The following is a 25,315-nucleotide window of genomic DNA, read 5'->3' as shown; positions in this document are numbered from 1 at the left end:
AGCGAAAAAATATTTTCCTTATGGTGAGAGCTCTTCAATTTTACTCTATAGCCTTCCTATATACTGTCCAGTGATGTCACTGGGCTGGGCACGGCACCCCTAATCCTTCTTTATCTTGTAACTGAAAAGAAACCCACATTTAGCTAGCCTCATGAAGATAGAAATTGATTGGTAAGCTATTGGCTCTGTTCACATAATTGTCGGACGAGCCACAAGAGCTGAGTAAGCACTGAGTTTATCCAGGGCCAGAATAAGAGACTCAGTGCTGGACTCATCTTGTCTCTTCTTCCCCCTTGATTCTGTCTTTCCCTAGGAACGTACACTGGCCACCTAATGGTCCAGGGACACATCCTTGAAGCTCCAACCCTCCTGAGAATAGAGGAGAATGTTCCTCGAGGGTGGTAGCAGAAAAATCCTAAATAAAGACTCAGATTGGTCCTGAAACAATCCGAGACAGATGGAATACTGTGGGAGGCCTACCCCGGGATTTGTGCCCATATCTGTGGGGGTCAAAGGAAGTGACTTCTAATTGCCAGAAGAAAGAAGTCTTGTGCACTGGGTGCAATCTGGTTTTTGATTCCCTAGCCCATTTACAAGTGTTTTTTAGTATACATTAAATTCCCAAAATATTTCCATCTAATAAAATGCAGTTACCTTGTGTATAGAAAAACTACCGCTTCCAAAATCATGTCCAGATGTTGCCTTCATCTCCAAATCCAGGATCTTTAAATCTGAAGACTTTGTCTCTCTCTGGTAAGTCATTAGAACTTAGAAAGATTCTGCAAACCTTAGGCTTTTGTAATGATAAATATAACTCTTTGCTTCTTTTAATAAACACCCCTGAGGTAAAACAGAATAGTCAAAACAAAATCTCACGGACAAAAGAGAGAGGAGGAAGTGCTATTAGGTGACCACAATACTTCCATGGATAGGGATAGAAATGCACATCCATCTGTTGTCTTGCCTGCCGGCCATGGCTTGAATTCCCGGTTCACCCAATGTAGTTGCCACAGACTCTGCCTGCTGATGAATTCCCTCGTCCGGTATTCTCCTTGGCCATTTCTAACAGGGACAGGGCAGCAAGGAGAAGTCTCCTTCTGGGGTTGAAACTTTTCTTCCTATGCTTCAGTGAGCCTGAGGTTTATCTTAGAGAATAAGCAACGGTTTGTTTTTTCTCTTGCCATAAATATCCCTTAAGACCCCATCAGCTATCTGACAGCTTCATTTTCTGAAGACTACAGCCCTGATGTCAGAGACCATGCCTGGTCACTGTCTTCGAAAACAGGACCCAACCCTTTTGATTGCTTACCAATAGACCTGGAGTTTTGTCGGTCCTCCTTGGCCTCAGATTAATGGCTTCTGTCTTGAATCTGGCCTTGGAGAAGAATGAAAGACAGGATAGGATGATAAGGGAAATCTAATCCTCTTCCCTCCCCACAATGGCATCCAAGTTGCTCACGCTGTGGGGAATTACTACCTTTGTCAGACGGAGAACAAATGGAACTATGGCAGCATTTCTCAGTGCCCTGTTTTGACTCAAACTGACTTTATCACAGCATAGGAAATTTAGTTTTGCAGTTCTCCAGGATACTTTACTGCCTGACCTTTAACCTTAGCATGGCCAAGACTGTCACGAAAGCATTTCTTCTACCAAGTGCATATGGTTTTCTTTTCACTTCCAGATGATTCAGTGTGGCTCCTGCTGTAAAAGTTTAATGAAAATGACAGGATAGAGTTTACTGTCTAATATCCTGATGTTTTTCTACCAAGTCACTAGAAGTTCAGTGGTGTTGGGCACAAGGTTGAAGCCTCAAGATACTCAGGGAGTCTGTAGCCAGATACCATGTCATATCGCAGCCAGTGTTGCCAGCATCCTGGCTGAGGGTGGCAGGGACCATGAAGATTCCCCTATCCTTTTATTTATTTATTTGCACTCTTTCTTTCTTTTTCTTAAGTAGGCTTCACTCCCAGTGTGGAGCACAACTTGGGGCCAGAACTCATAACACTGAGATCAACACCCGAGTTGAGCTTAAGAGCCAGATTTTTAACCAACCAAGTCACCCTTTATCTCTTGATAAAGCCAGTTCTGCACTTTGGTTTCCAAAGCATTCACCCCCTAGTTCTGGTACAACTCCCCTGTTAGTCAGGGTTCTGGAAAGCGTGAGCTCTAAAAAACCCAACGTGATCTAACGTGAATAGAACAACCACCACCAATCATCTTCCCACCCCCCTCCAAAAAAATCAAAACAAGAACTTCTTGTAAAAATATTGAGTAGAGAACCCCGATCAAGAATGGTATCAATCAAGAATGGGGACAAGTGACTTGATACCTTTGATCTCTTGCTGTCTGGTGATCATGGCTGTTTTGTCCTGAAATCATCTTTGTTCCTGTGGGTTTGTCGGGGGGAGGGGGCGCCGCAAATGTGGCGTCTGGTGGAGTCATATCCTTGTCACTCTACTGCATGCAAGGGGGAGGTGCTCTGGATGCTGGTGGTAATGACATCACGTGGACGGTGCCGCAGTGGCACAGAGGAGAGAGTAGGTGAGAACTTAACTTTTTGCTTCTCAACCAGACTAGGCGATGCCTGAGGTCAGAGCCTGGCTCACGCTGGCCTTTGCGTTCACATAACTTAGCACAGAGTACCTTATGGTAGGGTTTTAACACATTATTAAATGTGAAAAGCAAACAGGCAGGAAGGGAGCAGGGAATGAGATTCTACTCGGGGAATGTTGTAGATCTCCCTTAGGGCACTCGTAGTAAGAAGCTAAGTGGATGAACTTAAATTATTGGTCAGCAGCATCTGCACGGAGAGCAGGAAGAGACAGCAAATGAGGCAGAGCAAATCTCAGCGTTTTCATAATTTTCATAATTTCCCTTAATACTAGGCTGCTTGTGGCTGCTTCGTGACTGCCCGTTGCCCCCGGTATGTCTTACACAAAAGGCTCCCTGAAATCTTCTTTTTTTTTTAATATTTTATTTTATTAAAAAGAGAGAGAGAAAGAGAGTGAGTGAGAGAGAGTCCAAAGCAGATCCCGTCCTGAACACAGAGCACATGTGGGGCTCAATCCCACATCCACGAGCTCAAGATCTGAGCCGAAACCAAGAACCTGCCGCTTCCCTGGCTGAGCCACCCAGGTGACCCTCCCTGAAATCTTCTTGCAGTGGACTCGAGGTTTGACACACACCAAGCTTGTCTTTTTTGAAGTTGCTGCTTATGTCAAAGCAGTGGGAGAATCAAAGAGCTGCTGGCAGCCTCTTCACATCCCCCGTGAGTGGTTCTAGCCCACAATCTCTCCAAATATTTAGGAAGGGCTAATAGGGTAGATGTTGGAACAGGAAAAGCTAGACCTGTGGGAACTGAACAGAATCACTAAAAAACTTTGTAACACAAGCTATGCCCTGTTCATAAAGTTAATTAATCAGTGAGTATCAAATGAGACTGCCATTCTTATTGTGAGAGAGGGTGGTTGACCTTTCTTTCTCCTACGACACCTGGAAAGTGATGGAGAGAAGCCCTTTCCTGACACATGTATGCTCACATTTTCCCCTCCATTCAGTGCTACTTCTAACGTGTTGCTTTTTCCCCCAACCAAGGTAAGCGTATGCACTTTTTTTTTTAAACAGGGACCGTGATTGTCTCCTCAGTGCCTGTCACAGAGTAAAAAGTCAATAACACACATTTTATTTAAAAAAATAAAAAGGCAAAGAGTGAGTGGGTAAATGGATTTAAAGGCAGCAAAGTGTTATAAATACTGTTCTAGACTTCTTCGCTTGTCATGACAAAGTACCATACACCGTGCGGCTTACACGGCAGAATGTCATTGTCGCCCAGCTCTGGAGGTCAGTGGTTCTCTTTGGAGCTTCAGGAGCTCGGGCAGTAAGTGGAAAGACAAGGGCATGGCTGTCTGCTAGACCCCCAAATATACCATGGATGCCCACTTGGACTTCGCATTTCACCTCAGACTTCCCAGAGAATTGCCTTCTACCCACCAGGACCCTGAGGGGTATCCTGGGCTCTTCACTCCCACTCACTCATCCACATCCAATCAAAGACGTTCCAAAGGGGACAGCATTAGATAATGGGGCCCAGAGCAGGGAAAATCATTTTTGAATAGGGTTCAAACCTTGGCCAGACCACTTTCTTTGAGGTCCTGGGCAACTGCTTTGGCTTCTTTCTGAGTCTCGAACTCTGTTCATCTTTAAAACAAAGCTAAATATTAATTTAGCTTAGGTCCAGGGATTTTTGTAACTAATAAATGGAAGGCAGTAAGCAAACTTCTGGACACTGAATTGGATGCCCTTATTTCTTTGCTTTCCATTTCTTTAATGTTTTACTTGCAGGGCCACTGCTACTTTGGATTTTGGAATCATCTTAGTCTCAGAGAGGTCCAGTAATTTGTATAAGGTCGCACGGCCAGTAGGGTGTAGATAGGGGTCAAAAGGCAGTTCTGTCACCTCAGCCTCCAGCTGGGTACCACTCTTTCCAGTGCAGGTGGTGGCCCATGGTAGGGCAGAGGGGTGAGCACGTATGAGACTTCTGACTGCTCTGGGGAAGGGGACCTAACCCACCTCCCTATAAGCATCTCAGAACTCAATGTTTCCCAACTTATTTATGGGCTCTTTCCAAAAGATACTGCTGAGATAATGTACTGTTTGAATTCACAGCAGGTAGAATGTCAACCGTTTTCTTTGGAGCTTCGAGAGCTTTACATTTGCCACTTAGCGTCTAATCCATTATTAAAAGCAAACAAGTGTGTTGACCATCCTGTGTGCACTTTCTCGAGCGGCAAATGAATCTCAGTTATCCATCGTCTTGACTGTTACTGATGCAGCTGTGTGGGCACCAGAAAAGAAATTGGGTCTTTTTCTTGTAAAAGTCGTGTTTGTTCACTTGCTCCTGACCTGTACTCCCTCCCCCCTGGGGGACAGACTCTCAGTAGCAGCTCCGGGGTGGGAAGGAGTCTTCTCTCTCTGTCTCCAGTGTGTTCCCATCTGAAGTCACAATCCCCTTCTACCGCAGGCTCTCCTTCCGTCCAGGGAACTGCCTCCCTGTCTTCAAGCCCAGTGCACAGAAAGGGTTTCTGAAAGCTTCTTGTAAAAAACCAAGAAAGGAGGGACTATACATTTAAGAATTCTGCCCCACCTGAAGTTACTTAGGGACTCAGCCACACCAAGATTGACTTTTGAGCTTGAGCCTGTATCTTGGTTGCTAGAACCAAAATGAGAAGTTAAGAGAATGGGGACCACCGGGACATAGGAGACAGGTCCGAGACGGAACACTGGGCTAGGTGGATGTCTGAAAACAGTCAGACTTTGTCCTTCTCTTCTGTACCTCCTCACTTTGTCTCCTGTCTCCCCTCTTACCTCCCCTCTCCCTGTTCTCTTTATGCCACTCTGTAGCCTCCTCCTCCTCCTCTCTTCTTCTTCACAGTCTTTGCCATCATCAGGAAAGGTTACCTGGGTGTCTACTCTAATAGTTAACTCACTGTCTCTCCCTCCTCTAAACCGCAGGCTCCTTGAAGGCAAAGGGCAAAGCTGTCTCATTCATCCACATCTGCGTGTATTTCTTGCACAAGAGATAGAAACTGAATGACTCTTTGTTAAGTGAATTAACAAACGGGGTTTTGAAAGTCAATGAGATGGAAACAGTTAGGATAAGCTGGTTGGTCTTTGTGTCGTGGCTCAGTTGTATGCCTATGAAGACAAAGCCTCTGTTTCCTCTAGAGCAGGTAGACGTGACCATCAGAATTGCCTTCTCTCACGTCAAACTCTTCCCTCACTGCTATTCTGATTATGGATAAATTGTCCATTTTCTTCTTTTTTAAAATATGGAACTGATGAGATGATTGCTTAATCAGTTTCTGGCATGTGGTAGTTTCCCATCAAGGCCATTTCCTCTTGCTGGACATAATGGTTAAGTTCCCCATAACTGATGGTTTCCCCCATCCTCCTCATTCAGGTGTTGCCAGAGGGCTCAGGTCTGAAATTCATGTTCTACTGGCCTGTGTTTCTAATGTTGCTCCATTATTTGCTAGTGTTCATTTTTTAAAAAGAGTTTATTTTTTTATTTGAAAGAGAGAGAGCAAAAGTCGGGTGGTGGTGGTGGTGGTGGAGTGGAGGTAGGGAAGGGCAGAGGGAGAGAGAGAAATAAGCTCCCTGCTAAGCAGGGAGCCCAATGTGGGGCTCAATCCCAGGACCCTGATCAGGGTCATGACCTGAGCCAAAGGCAGAGGTTTACTGACTGAACCATCCATGTGCCCCAAGCTAGTGTTCATTTCATCTTGTTTTTATAAATTTACTGTACCTAGAATGTCTAGTATAAGCAGCTTCTCACTGCTCTTGAGAGTGAACATCATATAAAATAACATTCAGGAATGTAAGTGCTCACGGTTCCTAGTCCCTATTTGTGCAATTTTAATGTCATTATTTTTTTAAAGATTTATTTTTTAGAGAGAAAGAGTGAGCATGAGTGGGAGGGGCAGAGGGAGAGGGAGGAGGAATCTCAAGCAGTCTCCGCACTGAGCATGGAGCCTGATGTGGGGCTCAATTTCACAACCTTGAGATCACCACCTGAGCTGAAACCAAGGGTCAAACACTTAACTGACGACTGACTGCACCACTCAGGTGCCGCTTAATGTTCTTTTTAAAAATACTTGATAACAGGGCCAAAAGTCTGAGCATCGCCATCATCTCATTGCTTTGGCCAGGGGAGGAGTCAGCCGGAATGGGAGCTTGTGGCTGTGCTGGTCCCCTTGTTGCCATCAGCTGTTGGACACCAGGTTTGACCAAGCCCATCACAGGAGCTGGAAAACCTGACTCTGGCCTTTGGCAACAAGCAGGCTTGGATGGCAAGGCTACCTCTTCAGCCAAACTGAACTTTGGTTGGATCTCCCCCATTTCTTCTTGCTGTCATTTACCATAGCAGTTCTAGCTTTGCCTGGCTCTTTGTGTCTTCTATCCTGATACATGACAATGAACTTTGGCTTGGGCCCTGAACTTTTGCTTCACTTCTGGGATTAGAATTAATAGTTGGCCCCTGGTGCAGATGCTTGAGTGCAATGATTATGTCTGCCTCATGACCTCGCTGCAGAACAGTAACTGCCGATCTGTAGGGCCCAGCTGGGAGCAAGAGCAGGCAGATGGCAGACTGTACCAGCCCCTGAATGTCCCAGGGGGCTAGGAGTCACAGCAGCAAGAGCCTGGTAGATTACAGAATGCTGTTAGTAATGAAAGAAAGGTGTGTCCTGGAAGGAGAGATGCATTCTGAAACTTGGAAGGTGTCCATGAGCCAGAAGAAGGCAGGTTTGGGTGATAAGGAAGAAGGGCAGCTTGAAATTCAGAAGTTGATGTCAAGCACAGAAACACAGGGTCAAAGACAGAGTCCCACTTAGCACTTTGGTAACCACTATAGGCCAGGCTTCCATGGCTGAGCACCTTGTATTTGCCAGTCTTGAAGAGGCAACACTTGGGTTGCTGTGTGTAGACAACGTGTATGACTTGCCCATCAGACCCAGAGGTAAGAGCATCTCAATCCATTTTGGTGTCTGAGCGTGTAATCATAATGACTGCTTTCTTTTTTCTGTTTAGTAACACTTTTATTTAAAAGGCATATAAAAGCCTTTTAAATAAGGCTTTCAACCCAAGAAATCCAAGTTGGTAGCATTTCAGCTCTTTTTCTTTCTTTCTTTCTTTCTTAAAGATTATTTATTTATTTATTTGACAGACAGAGATGACAAGTAGGCAGAGAGGCAGGCAGAGAGAGAGGAAGGGAAGCAGGCTCCCTGCCGAGCAGAAAGCCCGATGTGGGGCTCGATCCCAGGACCCTGGGATCATGACCTGAGCCGAAGGCAGAGGCTTTAACCCACTGAACCACCCAGGCACCCCTCAGCTCTTTTTCTTTAACAGTGTAGGTTACATATCACTATAAACACAGAGATAATGTTAAAATCCCCATTTCCTGATGTGTCTCTCTTCTCTCTCTCCCCTCTCTCCCATATGTGCATAATGGGAGGAATCATATTTCTGATACTGCAACATATTTATTTCTTTAAAACTTTTCATAGTATGACATTGTTCCTTTTTTTTTTTTTAAGATTTTATGTATTTATTTGACAGAGAGAGATCACAAGTAAGCAGAGAGGCAGGCAGAGAGAGAGGAAGGGAAGCAGGCTCCCTGCCGAGCAGAGAGCCCGATGCGGGACTCAATCCCAGGACCCTGAGATCATGACCTGCGCCGAAGGCAGCGGCGTAACCCACTGAGCCACCCAGGTGCCCGACATTGTTCCTTTTTAAGATTGAGACTCCATTGTCTTATGATGCTGCCCCATTTTAGGAGCATCTTTGTCGTTTATTTCAGTGGGTCTTCATATGAGAAAAAGGCAGGGGATTATCTGCCCTGTGGTCTCTAGGTCATTGGTCTATCCAGGATGGTGACTTCGTCAAGTGACCTCGGCCAACTCACTTCAACTCCCTGACCTCCAGTTTTTACCTGATGAACTCGGTAATATTATCTTTATAGCAAGTTCAGTGAGGATTAAATGAGATAGCACAAAGAGCATGATGTCTGAATCACTGGAAATAAAGGGTAGTTATTAGGTTTAGACTGTCAAGATTATTTGTGTTGGGAAAACAGTGAGAAATTACATTTCAGTATAGGGTAGAACGCTCCACTAATGCACTGAGGCCCAAGGTGAAGCCTTGAGGGAGTGAGATTTCTCTTTGTTGGTTTCATTTTATTCGTAATCTAAGGAGTATTTTCTGTCTCCTGATTTTTCTTTCTTCTTCACAGTTTTGCTAAATAAGATGAGGTCTGATCTCACCATGCACAAGACTGGTTTCCCTATCAGGGCCAGTGGAAAGAAAAGAGTGCCCAAGATGTAATAAGCTCAGTGCCAGGGACTTTCAAGCACGACACATCTACTCTCCTAGTATCTAGAACAGCATAGTGCATTCATTTTCTTGTGTCTGAAGCTCTCTTGGAGGACTCTGAGTCTTTTGAGATGCCGAGGGTATGGCTCTCTCTCATTAATTTCTGTATTTTCAGTACCTATACCTATACTCATTCAAGCCAGGGCTATATTCAGCTAAGATTTACCCATAGTTTTTTTGGTTGGTTTTTGTTGTTGTTAATAGGCAGCATCCATTCTGATGGGGCAATGCTCATATTTCACTAGGTGGTAAATATCGTAAATACTGGTACTTGTTAGGTGTTGAGAAGGTGTTGAATAGATGCATTTGGTTCTCACAGTACACATGGGGTTAATATTATTACTGCAAACTGCAGATAGGGAAACTGAGGCTCAGGGAAGGCTTATGCAACTTCCACATTCCCTCATAGCATGGAAGGGAGCCAGGATTTGGAAATTTGTTCTGTTTATTCCAAAGTCCAAATGCTTTCTCTATTTTGCATTGCCTGTTATGAATCTTTAATTTTTTAAATGGTCCAGTATTAAATACTTAGGGCATTTCATATAGCAATTTCTATTTTTTTTTTAATTCTACATCATACAGGAAAGAAAACAACAAATGGGTTTGTGCATCAAGCTTGTTTCATAGCTTACTGTCTGTCAACCAGGCACGAGCAAGATTTCCGAGGCATCTTTAGACAAAACACACCCTAATCCATCAAGTTTAAGGTGTTCATATACAAGTGGAAAATTCCATAATAAATAATCAAAACAGAATTAACCCTCATGTCCTTTTAAAATCCTTGCTTAAAGATTTGCATGCATCACAATGAAAAACACAAGTGTGAACTAAGTGAACATTTCTTTTCCTTAAGCCACCCAATTTGTGGTATTGTTACATCAGCCCAAGCTGACTAATATTCTGTGGAAACAGCTTTTTCTGAGGGAAGCCTGGATGAACCAAGATCACACCGAGCTTAGCTGACCGGTAACACAGATACTGGCTAAAAATGAGTAGTTACCAGACTTCACATTCTCACATTCTAAAATAAATGTTGTGAGTCAGTAAACAGTCAGGGGGCCGAAGTTTGTAGAATCAATTCCGTAAGAAAAGGAACAAAAAGTGTTTTTGAGAACATGCCAGCTTTGATGGAATTTTTTGGCATTTTATAAGCAAGTAAATTCTCTTCAGTTTTCTTTCTAAAATCAAAGGGGTAGAAAAGAAGGCTTTGAACATTCTATTCATATTTCAGAGTTTTGGGGGGCAGTTCTTCATTTTATAAGAAATTGATATACTCAGTATTTATCATTGAGAAATATGAAGGCATTTGAATCTAAATAAAGCAGAATGTCTGGGATGGGCTCAGCATCCGTATTTTGTTTAAAGTTTCCTAGGTTGTTGTGAGGTGTAGTCAAGATTCTCAAACATACTAAAAATCTACTTCCAAAGAATACTACACTGGAGGCCTCCACATACACTCCCTCTCTGCTCCGAATGCCCTTCTCCCTCCTCCATTTGATGTTCATTAAGTACTTTTTCCTTCTGCAAATTTCCACTTTAACAGCATGCATTTCAGGCAGAATAAGTTGGTCTCTCTTGCCTGGTGGCTCAGAGAACCAGTTCATGGCCAAGATACAAAGCTAGCTTCACCATAGGGTCCAAAACCTGTTACATGGCTCCTAGCTTCCCAGCCCCTAGCACTGTGCATGCATCAAATGTTAGGAAGTAAACAGTTGTTTGACTTTAGATAAAATACTTCAACTCTCTGAGTGTTCTGACTCTTCTAGAAGGAATTCTTTCAAATTTGACATCTAGGAATTCACCACAAATAAATCCGCATATCTGAACATTAAAGTATATAATGTAAAACCTTCAACTACATTTTTAGAAAATTGTTCAATTACAATTTTGTTAAAATGCAGAGATAACAGAAAACATTCAAATCTCTCTGGGTGCAGGCAGCAAGGGGATGCCCAGGGACACTTGCATATAGGTGGTGGCTCTCAGATTTATGTACAGCAAGCTATAGAAGGCATGGACTTTCTCCCATCTACTGGGTGAAAAGCCTCAGAGCTTTGGATGTACTTAGATTGTTCTAATATTGCTTTGCTTCATGTCTGCCTCAAACTTCCAGAAAACATTTACTATCTATAATTATTTAATTAAGCTTCTCTATTCTTGTTGACAAACTAGAAGTCGAGTCATTTATGATACACATTTAGTTAAGGAGATAAACTGGAAATTGAAAACTCTACAAAGCCATTCACAGCTGCCATATTGAATTCTGCTGATTAAAAGCCCTAATACACTTGCTAGTGTCTCCTTATTGTGCCTGTTCTTTGAGTTGGTTGTAGACTTTCTTTTTTACCCTCTGGTGATGGAGGAAATCTAGGTGCATCTGTGATGTTACTGAATAGAATTTCCACAATCATAAAATGTGAAATTTGGTGAGTATGTTGTCCACAACTTTACCTCATAGGCTTTGAGAAAGACAAGACATATTTAAAGTTTTTAACCAAGGATTCCATGTCTAGCACTCCTCTGAGAGCAATGGCATCTATGGCAAGTTCTCCTCCACCCTAAGAGGGTCACTGCCTCTCAACTGCTCCCCAGACCCTTGGAGAAAAAGCTGTTTGTCTTCACTTTCTCCATGCCTCCTTCTCTAACCATATTCTCTAACCACACCTGCCCTCCAGAACTTCCTTTTTCTGACATCAGAGGTCTGTGTTTTTCCACTAGCCCCTTTCTCTCCGTATGTAAAAATATACATTTCCTTCCTCAACCAATCTACTTAAAATAAACAAAAACTCCTTTCCTTGATTATAGGGTAGCTATGGAAAAATTATAGACTCTTACTCTACTTTTCAAGACAGAACAGTAGAGTTTATTTTTTTTTAAAGATTTATTTATTTATTTATTTGACAGACAGAGATCACAAGTAGGCAGAGAGGCAGGCAGAGAGAGAGGAGGAAGCAGGCTCCCCGCTGAGCAGATAGCTAGATACGGGCCTCAATCCCAGGACCCTGGGATCATGACCTGAGCCGAAGGCAGAGGCTTTAACCCACTGAGCCACCAAGGCGCCCAGAACAGTATAGTTTAAAGTAAAAAAAAAAAAAAACAAACACAAAAACCCACCAAAATCTCAGTGGCTTAACACAGAGTCAGATAGTGGTGGTTTGAGAGATATTCCAGGGCAAGCATCCTGGATAAAGGTTCAGCATTCATCACCCATCATCACTGCAATGGAAGAGAAAGCTGGAGAATTAAATGTTGGTGGGTCATTACTTCCACTCAGAAGTGACTCACAGCCCATTTCTTCTCACATTGCATTGGTCAAAGCAAGTCACATGGCCTTGCTGAAGGTCAGGATACACAATTGCTTCTGGACGACCAGATGAGGGTGGATTTCTAGGACTGAAGACATGCATACTATGTCCTAAGACTAGGACAGTCTCAGGGAAGCCAGAGTATCTAGTCACCTGGAGGGAATGGATATTGGTGAGCAAGAGTAATGTCAACCACATGGACTATGCAAGATACTTAAACTTTCTGACCAACCACGACTTTGTGAAAAATGAGAATAATACTGCTCTGAAGTTGGCTGTGATGGTTAAATTATATCACATTGTATTAGTCAAAGTTTTCCAGAGAAGGACAGAGAGATGAGAGGGATTGGGGTAGGGAATAGATTTTAAGTAACTGGGCCACATAACTGTAAGTACTGACACGTCCAAAGTTTCAAGAAGACTGGCAGGCTGGAAATCCCAGCAAGAGTTCATACTTTTGCTATTGTAGTCTTAAGTCATAAGGCATAATTCTTTTCTTTGATGGACCTATTTTTGTAAGACCTTCAACTGATTAAATGAGGCCCACCTACATTTTGGTGGGTAATCTGCTCTACTCAAAATCTTCTGATTAAATGTTAATTACACCTTAAAAAAAATCCTTCACAACAACATCTAGCCTGGTACCTGATCAATCGAGTGGTCACCATAGCCTAGCCAAGATGACACAAAATTAACCATCACACAGCATATGGATTCCTAGCACAGGCTAGCTTCTAGTTAGTGTCCAGTAAATGTTAGAATCTTTTCTTGACTTCTTTTTGAAGCATAATCTATTTTTTTCAGTATAGGCAGATGCTGATTTAAAACAATTATTTCAAAATCACCAAATAGATATATCATTGAATGATATTTCACAGTATAAAAATTAGTCTGGCTGATTTTTATGATTTGATAGACCATTTTCTTAAATTGTTTGTTTGAGATGTACATTTAACAAACCTTAATTAAATACTCATATGTACTTAGAACTCCTCAGGGCATTAAGGCTACAAATAAGAAGACACCCTTATCAGATCCCAAGGTCCAGTGGCTGTGACCTATATGGAAATGTAATTATAATCCAGAGGAGTGGCTTTTTAATAGTATAAGTGCAATACAACATGCAAATACAGTGGAGGGAGGGGCTAGCTATGCAAGAGGCTCAGGGGTAGTTCTATGAACAGGTGAATTTTATGTTGTCAGACAGACAGTGTTTGAAAAGCAGACTGATCATGGCACACTGCAAAGCCAAAAGCAGGGAGATGTGAAGAATTTTCATAGTGCAGTCTAGTGGTGGTGAGACTCAAAGGACCTGGAGAGCAAAATGAACAGAATGTTGTCTTTCAAAATCAAATTGGACCTCCTCACTCAACTATGTAGAAGCCTCTAGGGCTCTCTTCTGCCTGTAGGCAGCAGTTGAACATCTTAGCATGGCTTGCTATGTCTTTCACAAATAGAGTCCTTTGAACACTCCCATAATTGTCTCTGAGCCTTCCTACACACCATGTACCTGCTGAGGACAGCATGCTAATGCTCCTTTCTGCAGTCCTCAGCTCATCCTCTAAACAAACTTAATTATTTGCTACTCCAAGCCTCCATATGACCTACATTCATTTCTTTGCTGGCACGTAATACCCTGCAATGTAATTGTTTATGTGTGTCCATGTCTTTGCCCTATGGAAATAGTGCTTTTTTGGAGAAGAGGTCATGTTTTATGCACATCTGCATTGTAGGGTCTAGATCCATGGCCGGCATTTACTGGAAACTCAGTATATGCTGATGGAATTAATAAATTACAAATGAAAACCAAGAGCTAAATGTATAGCTGTTGTTGAGTAGAAGGTAATGTACTGCAAGTTAAATTAAATATTTGTGACTATTTTAGAATGAGCATTAGTATTTTTCATGATGTTAGTGTCATAACTGGTAATGATGCTGAAAAAGACAAATGTGTTGAATTATTTCTCTTGAGATTCTAAAAAGAATTGCATGTTTTCTATTATGCAAATCCAGAATGTTGAGTCACAAACAATAGACCATTGCCTCCAGAATTAATGAAAAGAAAGATGGAAATAAACCTTAGCTGTAGTGTAAAAGCACTTGAAAATGGATGTCTCAAATAAGCACAGCTACAGCACAAGCTGGGAAGGGCTAGGAAAATATTCTTTTAAAAAATCCCTTTATTTCTGGATTGAAATTTATTCTTTCAAAAAATTATTCCCCTTTATTTCTTGAATGGATTTGCTACAGGTCTGCCTTTTTATTGTTGCTTTTTCCCCACTAAAAGTAACTTTGGTTATTGATTTTTCTTTATCCTTTTTACTTAATGTCACATTAATATTTGCTCCTACAGCTATCATTCTTGGCCTCTACATTCTTTAAATTTTGTCTTTTTTCCCCAGCATTTATATTATTTTCTATTGAAGTTTATGTGCATGTAGAAGTACATAAATTATGAGTACAAGTTGGATGAATTTTCAAAATATGAGCACATAGATATAACCACAACACAGATGAGGAAATAGAACAATACCAACACCAGCCCCAGAGATCTCCCTTGTACCTCCTCTAGGTCACTCTTTTACCCTCCTTTGTGAAAGTAGCCACCATCTTGTCCTCTAGCAACCCAAATTGGTTTTGTCTTTTTTTTTTTTTTTTTGCAAGGTATATCATATATTCTTTTTACCTCATTTCTTTAATCCAATATTGTGTTGTGATACTAACTCATGTTGTTTAATGAACATGACATTTATACATTTTCATTGATATGCAATATTCTTCTTGATAAATAACATACAGTGATTTATTTATCCATTCTGTTACTGATGGGAATTTCCACTTGACAATAGCATAAGTAAAATGTTGTCTGAATATCTTTGCACTTGACTTTTGTTGCTCATTGATAGGAGCTCCTATTGAGTATATATCTAGAAGTGGAAGTGTTGGGTCACAGTTTACGTGTATGTTCAACTTTAGCATATACTGCCAAATGGTTTTCCAGAGTGAAATGAGAGTTACAATTATTTAACATCTTTAACTGTAGATTCTATAGTTAGACTTTTTAAAAATATATTTATATATATTAGGCATTCCGGTGGTAGGTAGTGATATTTCACTTGGTTTGAATTCACATGCTTCTACCATTGGTTTGCAACCTCCTAGAGAGCTTCCCAGGTGTGCTTTGAAATGTGGAGGGCGGGGAGAGACTGAAGAAAGAGGTGGACTTCTCCAAGATTGGTAAGTGGCAGGTTTAATAAGCAAGAAAACTTATTTATGAGGCTTCCCTTGGATGACACAAGAGTAGTATATCGCTACCTCTGTCTGTCAAATCTTAAGTGCACATAGAGGCCTTAACTGGTTTTAGTCACATGTCCCTTCTAGGTGGTCTCAGCACCAACCACACCACTATCTAAGGCTGTGTCCTTGGGACAGCTTCTGGGAGTGGGAAAGTTAAGTGGAATGCACATTCCAAGGACAGGGGAAGGAGTGAGGAGCCTCTGATTACTGGGTCCAATTCAGAAGTCAGCTGGCAGTCATATCCTCTCCATGAGCTCCTCTAGCACTAATGATTTATTAAGCACCTTTTCATTGATTGTTGCTATTTGGATATCTTCTTTTATAAAGTACTTGTTCAAATCTTTTACCTATTTTTATTTTGGGTTTTTCATCTTTTACTTAATTTTAAGCCCCATCCATGAATTCTAGGTCAGGTGTGTGTCAAATACATTCCTTGCAAATATATTTTTTTCACCTAGTGGCTTTCCTTTTAGTTTTTAAAATAATGGTTATTGGTGGAAACCTCTGTTCCTAATTTCAGTGAAGTCTCATTGTTTAGACTTTTCCTATTGGTGACTTTTCTATCTAATTTTAAAAAATCTGTCTCCAAAAGTCACTGAATTACTCTCCTACATTATCTTATGGGAGCTTTATTCTTTTACCTTTCACAATTAACATATAGATCAACAATCCACTTAGAAATGAAATTTTGTACAATGTTGGGTGGGAGTCAAGTTTTGTTTGATCATTCAGTTTTGGCTTTGTTTACTTATAGATGTCAGATTGGCTCAGCACCATTGATTAAACTTACTAAACATGAATTCATACTGATGTTTCCAATTCTAATGCATGAACACATGGATCATTCTAACGCCCTCCCTTGTTTATCAGCAAATCCTAATTCCAACAGCAAAAAATTTGACTCCCTTTATCATTCATTTAGTTAATTGCTCCAGTCTGTTACAGTAACATCACAGTTGTTCATTTGCATTCCCTTCACTGAGATAGTTCCATAGATTGGTAATACATTTAGATTCTTTTGTCATAGTCCTCATTCTTTCTTTTAATCTCATAAATTAAATTTTTATCAACATTCAGCTTCACTTATGTGCTGTAAAGTTCTGTGGGTTTTTTTTTTTAAAGATTTGATTTATTTATTTGACAGACAGAGATCACAAGTAGTCAGAGAGGCAGGCAGAGAGAGAGAGAAGAGGGAGCAGGCTCCCTGTGGAACAAACAGCCCGATGTGGGGCTTGATCCCAGGACCCTGGGATCATGACCTGAGCTGAAGGCAGAAGCTTTAACCCACTGAGCCACCCAGGTGACCCAGTTCTCTGGGTTTTTGATAAATACATGACAAATAATGTCATGTATCTAACATACAATGTTATTTTAAATTACAATGGCCTAATACAAAAAATTTTAGATCTTTTCACATGCTTATTTTTTATTATAAATTTACTTGGTCTTGAACTTATAGGACTTTCTGTAGAATATTTAATAGAAATGGTTTTGAGCATCATTGTCTTTTTCCAATTTTATGAAGGAAAGTTTTCAATATTCCATTACTAACAATACTATTTACTGAAATGTATATGTATACTTCCTTATAGATTTCACATGGTGGTTAAAGAAAATTTGTTTTATTTCTAATTTGGTTACAGTGTTATAATTTAAACAGCAATTTTGTTGCTAAAAATATGGCATTATCATGGTTTTTAGGCAGATTGACCTGTAATTTTTCTTTTTGAAAATGTCATTAACTGTTTCTGGTATTGGATTTATGCTGGTATGAGAAAATGAAGTGAAAAGAATTTCTTTTTTCTTTTCTTTCTTTCTTTCTTTTTTTTTTTTTTTTTTTTACTGTTATCTAGAAGAATTTGTGCATAGTTCATTTTTCTTCCTTAAACTGTTGGAAGAATTCATTGGCCTGGTTATCAGTCTTGTAAGATTTTTAATGAAAGTAGAAAATAATAAACAAAAGAAACAATATGTACTATAGGAAGATTTAGGACTATTTATGTTTTCTGTTTTTTCTTGTGTCCGTTTTGGAAAGTTTTAGGATTTGTCTGTTTTTTAATTTATTTTTTATTTTTTTAAAGATTTTATTTATTTATTTGAGAGAGAGAGAGAGGATGAGAGAGAGAGAGCATGAGAAGTGGGAGGGTCAGAGGGAGATGCAGACTCCCCCGCCGAGCAGGGAGCCCAATGCGAGACTTGATCTCGGGACTCCAGGATCATGACTTGAGCTGAAGGCAGTCGTCTAACCAACTGAGCCACCCACACATCACAGGATTTGTCTTTTTAATGTAAATTTTCAAATTTATTGGAAAAATGTAATTTACAACATCCTCTTCTTACCATGTTTATGTCTGTCGGATTTGTGGTGAAATCCCCTTTTATACTCCTGATACTTATAATTTGTACCATCATGCTTTTCAAAATGTTTATCAACTTTGTTCTTCATTTCAAACATCAGTTTATTTCTGTTTATTTTATCTCCTGTGTGTTTCTTAGTTTATTAATTTCTGGTTTGATATCCACATTCTTTCCTTCTAGGAGAAATTTTAATTATCCTTTTTCTTCTTTTTGTACTTCTTGAGATGAACATTTAGATCTTTGCATTTCCACTTCTTTTCTAAAGTGTGTATTTAAAGGTATAGTTTTTACTGTAAGTATACTGAATAATATCTGATGATTTCTGACAGATATACTCTCATTACATTCATTTCAAAATGTTTTTTGATTTCCTTTAGGATTATTATAGTGATTCATATATTATTTATAAGCATATATCTTAATTTCCAAATATAAAAGAATATTTTTATGTTACTGCTTTTTAGCTTATTTTCCATGTAAGCAGAGAATAAATTCTAAATTGTGTTAATATTTGAAATTTGCTGAGACTAGTCCTTTGACCACCATTTGGTTAATTTTGGTAAATGTTGGATAGGTACATGAAAAGATTATGTTTCCTGAAATTCCTGGTTTCAGTATTTTATATATATCAATTTGGTTAGTTTATGAGTTTATCATAATCAGTTAATTAAGTTTGTCTGAAACTGGGTTTCATTATAAAACCTGATTTACTATTTTCCTTGCTCCTATCCCTAGGAATATGTAGTAATATATATGTTTAGAAGTCCCTAGAGAACATCTGGGCTATTTATCAGTACTCCTTTTTCTTGGTCACCAAGAAATCTAAGATATACATCCCCAACATGATGCTCCATTTAGCCAACTCTTCAATCTCCTGGCTGCAGTTTTTTGGCTTTCTTGACAAATGAATAAGCAACTCTCTTAGGTGATCAGTGGTGAGGCTACCAGGCATTTTACTGTGTAGTTTCTAATTTGTGGCATCTTTGCTTCTTAAATATTGGTTATTTCAGTAGCCATAAGTCTATGTTATTCTCTCTAGCCTCAAGATAGTGCCAAAATTATAAGTAGTTTCTTTACTCCTTAGCATTCTCTTTGTGTTAAACTTCTCAACCTGGGATACACAAAAATGTATTAATGCTTTGCAGGAAAAAGTGATGTAGAATATTGGACTCACCCTTGTGCATTTCCCTTCTTTTTATGGTCCTAATTTTGGCTCCCTCAGTGACTCTTTGGTGCATTCAAATTATTTTTGTATTTTATCCATTTATTCTCTATGTTCTCAGCAGGAGTTTTTGACTGCTTCATTAGTAGAAGTAGAACTATTTTTGTTTGTGTGTTTCTGGCTTCTTGAATTGAAACTATAACTCATTTAATCCCCATATTGTCGATTTTCACAAATAAATATATATCAGGCTATATACTTCTAAATATCACATTGACTTAATCTCTGAGATTTTAATTTAATGCTTTCATAGTTCATTTCAAAATACTTTGCCATTTTCATTGTGATATCTTTCTTAACCCCTGAGTAATTACGAGAATTAAAGTTATTAAAAAATAACTTTTAGGAGCATACCTTTGTTTGTCTTTAAAGGTATTTTCATTACTGATTTTGAAGTAATTTATATTGTTGTAAGAGAATGTGCTATCAAAATCTGGTCCAGGCATTGGTACCATGTCATTAACTTACATTTGTTAGAAATGTACATTCTTTTTTTAAAAGTTTCTTTTATTTCTTTTTTTAAATTTAATTTCTTTTCGGTGTAATAGATTTTATTGTTTATGCACCACACCCAGTGCTCCATGCAATACATGCCCTCCATAATACCTACCACCAGGCTCCCCCAACCTCCCACCTCCCTCCCTTTCAAAACCCTCAGATTGTTTTTCAGAGTCCACAGTCTCTCATGGGTCATCTCCTCCTCCAATTTCCTCAACTCCTTTCTCCTCTCCATCTCCCCATGTCCTCCATGTTATCCCTTATGCTCCACAAATAAGTGAAGCCATTATGATAATTGGTTCTCTCTGCTTGACTTATTTCACTCAGCATAATCTCTTCCAGTCCCGTCTGTGTTGATATAAAAGTTGGGTATTCATCCTTTCTCATGGAGGCATAATACACCCTAGTGTATATGGACCACATCTGCCTTATCCATTCATCCACTGAAGGGCATCTTGGCTCTTTCCACAGTTTGGCGACTGTGACCATTACTGCTATGAACATTGGGGTACAGATAGCCCTTCTTTTCACTACATCTGTATCTTTGGAATAAATACCCAGTAGTGCAATATTGCAGCCAAATCTACTGAAACAGAATCTCTAGGGATTGAGGTCAATTAGTGATCTCAATCACTAATTCAGTGTAATAGATTTTATTGTTTAGGCAATAATTGACTAATCAGTCAATTAGTAATCTGTTGTGTCTTAACAGTCTTAGTAGGTGATTCTTATTTACAATAATGTCTGAAAAGCACTGGTATATATAGCATCAATTATCTGAGTTTCTTAAAGTTATAAGACTTTTTTGTGATTTAGTATATGGTGAATTTTTTTAAATATATATTTTTTATTTTTTAAATTTCAGTGTACCAGAATTCATTGTTTATGGACCACACCCAGTGCTCCATGCAATACGTGCCCTCCATAATACCCACCATCAGGCTCACCCAACCTCCCACCTTTCTCCCTTTCAAAACGCTCAGATTTTTTTTCAGAGTCCATAGTCTCCCATGGTTCAACTCCCCCTCCAGTTTCCCCCAACTCCCTTCTCCTCTCCATCTCCCCACATCCTCAGTGTTATTTCTTATGCTCCACAAATAAGTGAAACCATATGATAATTGACTCTCTCTGCTTGACTTATTTCACTCAGCATAATCTCTTCCAGTCCCGTCCATGTTGCTACAAAAGTTGGGTATTCATCCTTTCTGATGGAGGCATAATATTCCATAGTGTATATGGACCACACCTTCCTTATCCATTTTTATTTTATTTTATTTTTTTTTATTTCCAGCATAACAGTATTCATTATTTTTGCACCACACCCCGTGCTCCATGCAATCCGTGCCCTCTATAATACCCACCACCTGGTACCCCAACCTCCCACCCCCCGTCCCTTCAAAACCCTCAGATTGTTTTTCAGAGTCCATAGTCTCTCATGGTTCACCTCCCCTTCCAATTTCCCCCAACTCCCTTCTCCACTCTAAGTCCCCATGTCCTCCATGCTATTTGTTATGCTCCACAAATAAGTGAAACCATATGATAATTGACTCTCTCTGCTTGACTTATTTCACTCAGCATAATCTCTTCCAGTCCCGTCCATGTTGCTACAAAAGTTGGGTATTCATCCTTTCTGATGGAGGCATAATACTCTATCCCCAGGGGTACAGGTCTGTGAATCACCAGGTTTACACACTTCACAGCACTCACCAAAGCACATACCCTCCCCAATGTCCATAATCCCACACCCTTCTATTTTTAATATTAAGGAATGAACATCTTCATTCTTATTAATGCTATTTCTTTTAAGTTACACTTTTTAAAAGAGTGAGATGCCTATGTCTACATTCCCTTGCTTAGAATATGCATCATATGTATTTTCCTACCTATATGTAATCTAATCTGCAGTTTTATTTTAGGAGGGTCTCTTGTGATAATAAGAGGTAGAAGTGGCTATCTTATTATTACTCTGATAACCTTTGTTAAAAGGTTAATTAGTTGTGTGTTTTGATTACAGGCATGTTAAGATATCCACTATTCACTAACATGTCTTTCCTCATCACTAATTGCCTCTTTCTCCCTCTTATTTTGTAAGACTGATAATCATTTATCCCATTTTTATTGTTTTATTAAAAAAACTCTCATGTTTCTAGTATCTTCATTTATCCTTATAATATTACTAAATATATATTTATCTATTAATTTGTTATGACTCAAATCAGATTGTTTTCATGGCATTGACAAATTGATTCTAAAATTTATGTGGAAATTCAAAAGGCCTATAATAGCCAAAACAATCTTTATATAACAAAAAAAAAAATCAAATTGCTTTCACCTGATTTCAATCTTAGATTAGGCAAAGAACAGCAAACAAAAGAAAGGGGAGTCAAAAACCACCAGAACTTTTGATATAATAAAAAGAGAATGGCCTAAAACTTTTTTTTAAATTATGTTCAGTTGGCCACCATATAGTACATCTTTAATTTTTGATGTAGTGTTCAATGATTCAATATAGTTACATATAACACCCAGGGCTCATCACAACACATGCCCTCCTTAATATCAATGTATACAATAGCCAAACTGTGGAAGGAGCCGAGATGCCCTTCAACAGATGAATGGTTGAAGCAGATGTGGTCCATATATACTATGGAATATTATTCAGCCATTAGAAAGGATGAATACCCACATTTGTGTCAACATTATTGAAACTGGAGGAGATTATGCTAAGTGAAATTAATCAAGCAGAGAAAGACAATTATCATATGGTTTCACTCATATGTGGAAAATGACCTATGATTTGAATCATTAAGTCTCTAGGGAGAAAAGAGAGTAACACCAGGGCAGAAAAAAATATTTGAAAAAATTAAAGGTCTAATAAACTGAGCAAACTCTAAGTAAGATAAATACAAAGGAAACCAAACTAGGAACATCAGGGTCAAACTAAAATTTAAAACAACGTCTTAAAACTTAAAATCATCAGCTTAAAGCAAAAGACCAAGAGAAATCTTGAAATCAATCAGAGATTCAAAAACACAGTTTTGTTTCTTTCCTGGCTCTGCCTACAGAGGTGACAGCCATCTCCTGCTTGGCCTCATGACCGTCCTCAAACTTCTGATGAAGCCCAAGGTTGTGAAAAAGAGGACCAAAAAGTTCATCAGACACGAGTCAAACTGGTATGTCAAAATTAAGCACAACTGGCAGAAACTCAGAGACACTGAAAATAGGGGGCACAGAGGATTCAAGGGCCAGACCCTGACATCCAAAACTCCTTGTGGGAGCAGCAAGAAGACAAAGCACATGAGACCCAGTGGCTTCTGGAAGATTCTAGTGTCACTGATGTGCAACACAATTCACTGTACAGAGAGTGCTCACAGTGTCTTCTCCAAGAACCACAGAAACACCATAGCAAGAACAGCCCAGCTGGCCATCAGAGTTGCCAATCCCACGCCAGGCTGTGCAGTAAAGAAAATGAATAGAAGCTTATATGCCCATCATATCTGTGTTAATAAAATCATAAAACTACCAAAACCAAATAATAAATAAATAAATAAATAAAAACAGCTTTGATGATATTGGCAAAATGGTGGGATACTGAGTTCTCTACTTGTATCTCCCCTCAGCACAGTGATTGGGCAACTATCTATGGACAAGAGTGCCTTTTTAGGAGCTTTGGGACCCAGGTGGCAGATTATGGAACTCAGGTAGAGTCCAAGACCAAGAAACCCCACACAGGTAGCTCACTGACTGACTGGTTTTGGATGTAGACCCAGAAATATCTCTGTACCCCATAGACTAGGCTATAGCCCCATTTGGCTGTCACCAGCCTGTTATCAGCACCATATACCAAGGGTCCTAGAGGAGTTGCACCCACCCATGCCTTAAGTAATAGGTCCAGATACTTTAGTCTGGGCTGTGGACCCTGAAACAACCTGTGACCTGGCTTCAGGCTCTCTTGGCCTTGGCCTGGGAGCCCCTGGACACAAGGCCACCCTATGACAGCCCTTTAACTAGGCTCCAGCCACTTGTAGCTACAGTCCAGGGGCAGTCCTGCCATCCCAGAGACCCAGCAAGAGACACTCCATCAGCACCCCCAGATATCAAAAATGTCTCTATGCTTGGCTCTAATCCCATACAACCATTGTCTGTGAGAAGTCCCTGTGGTCCAGGGCCCAGTGAGGAGACATGTCCATCATGTTTTAGAGGAAAGTCAAGCAACCTTAGTCTGACAGAAGATCCTGAAATGATCCTGTGACTCAGATCTAGTTCCTCCCAGCCACTAACTACAACAATCCCACTGATCCAGGTACCCAATGGGAGACCTGGCCATTAGTTGCCCTCAAATATAGAACAGCCAACCTAGATCCAGCAACAGATCCTAAAATGGCCATGGACAAGAGCACCCAGAAAAACAGCAGTACCCATGCTTGCCTGTATCACCCAGAGTGAACCCCAAATTTCAGACTGACTATAAATCCTGAAACAGCCTTATAATTCAGTCCTAGCCCTTCCCAGCCACACTCAGAAAGACCTGCCCATTCATGCCTCCACTCAGATACCTGGTGGGGGATGTGCCCATCTATGCCTGCACAGGCAGGTGCACAGACTCTAATCTTAGCTGTAGAATCTGAAACAGCTATAGGGCATGGTTCCAGCCCCCTCAGCCATGGTTTGGGACCAGTGTTACCCTCTCAAGTGACCACCCAGTGACCAGGCAGGTGCCCACTTAGAGAACTGACCAGAGTCACACCCACCACAAACCTGGCATCAGGCCAGCTGTCTGTGGACTGAACTGAGGATTCTGAAATGGACCTTTGTCTCAATACCATCCTGATGAACCAAGTTGCTGGAGGCATTTCCATCCTTGGAGGCATGTCTTGTCAGGGACCAGACAAGATCCATGCCCACCCAAGTCCCTAGTGACAGGACCCCTAACCACGGACCCCTCTGCAGACCCAACAAGAGTGCAGACACAACTTGCTCCAACCTTGTATGATGGTGATTCCAGAGGCCATGTCAGTAGCCCAGGAAACTGATAAGAAAATATCTTTACCTATTGAAAACAAGTCTGTGAGGCCTGGAAAAGTCATTCGCCTCTTTAAAGGCACAGAAATCAACACAAGGCTACATGGATGGTGACGAATCGGGCAAATCTGACACCAACAAAGGAAACTAATAAAGCTCCATTACTCCAAAGACCTGGAGATCTAGAAATTGCCTGACAAAGATTACAAAATGATTATTCTCTAGGAAAATGTAAAAATCCAATTTAATTATTATATTAAGATTCTCTAGAAAAACATAACCAATAGGATATGTATACATATACACAGAAAGAGATTTATTATAAGAACTTATCTCATGCTATCATGGAGACTGACAGGCCCCAAGATCTATATTCTGCAAGCTGGAGACTCTAAAGAGCTGATAATGGGAGTCCAGTGTGCCCCCAAAAGCCTGAGACTTGGGAGTCTAAAGGATGGTGACTTCAAGAGTCAGCAAAAGCCCATGTTTCAATGTGAGTCCGAAGACTGATATTTCAGCTTAAAGGTAATTAGGTAGAGAATATCCTCTTATTTGGGTGTGGGTCCATTCTTTTGTTCTATTCAGGTCTTCAACTGATTAGATGGGGCCCACACATACCAGGCAGGGCAATCTATTTCACTTAGTATACCAATTTGAATGTTAAACTTGTGGCACCTGGATGGC

Source organism: Mustela erminea, chromosome 16 (genome assembly GCF_009829155.1).
Source record: "Mustela erminea isolate mMusErm1 chromosome 16, mMusErm1.Pri, whole genome shotgun sequence".
NCBI lineage: Eukaryota > Metazoa > Chordata > Mammalia > Carnivora > Mustelidae > Mustela > Mustela erminea.
This window is presented reverse-complemented; position numbering follows the sequence as displayed.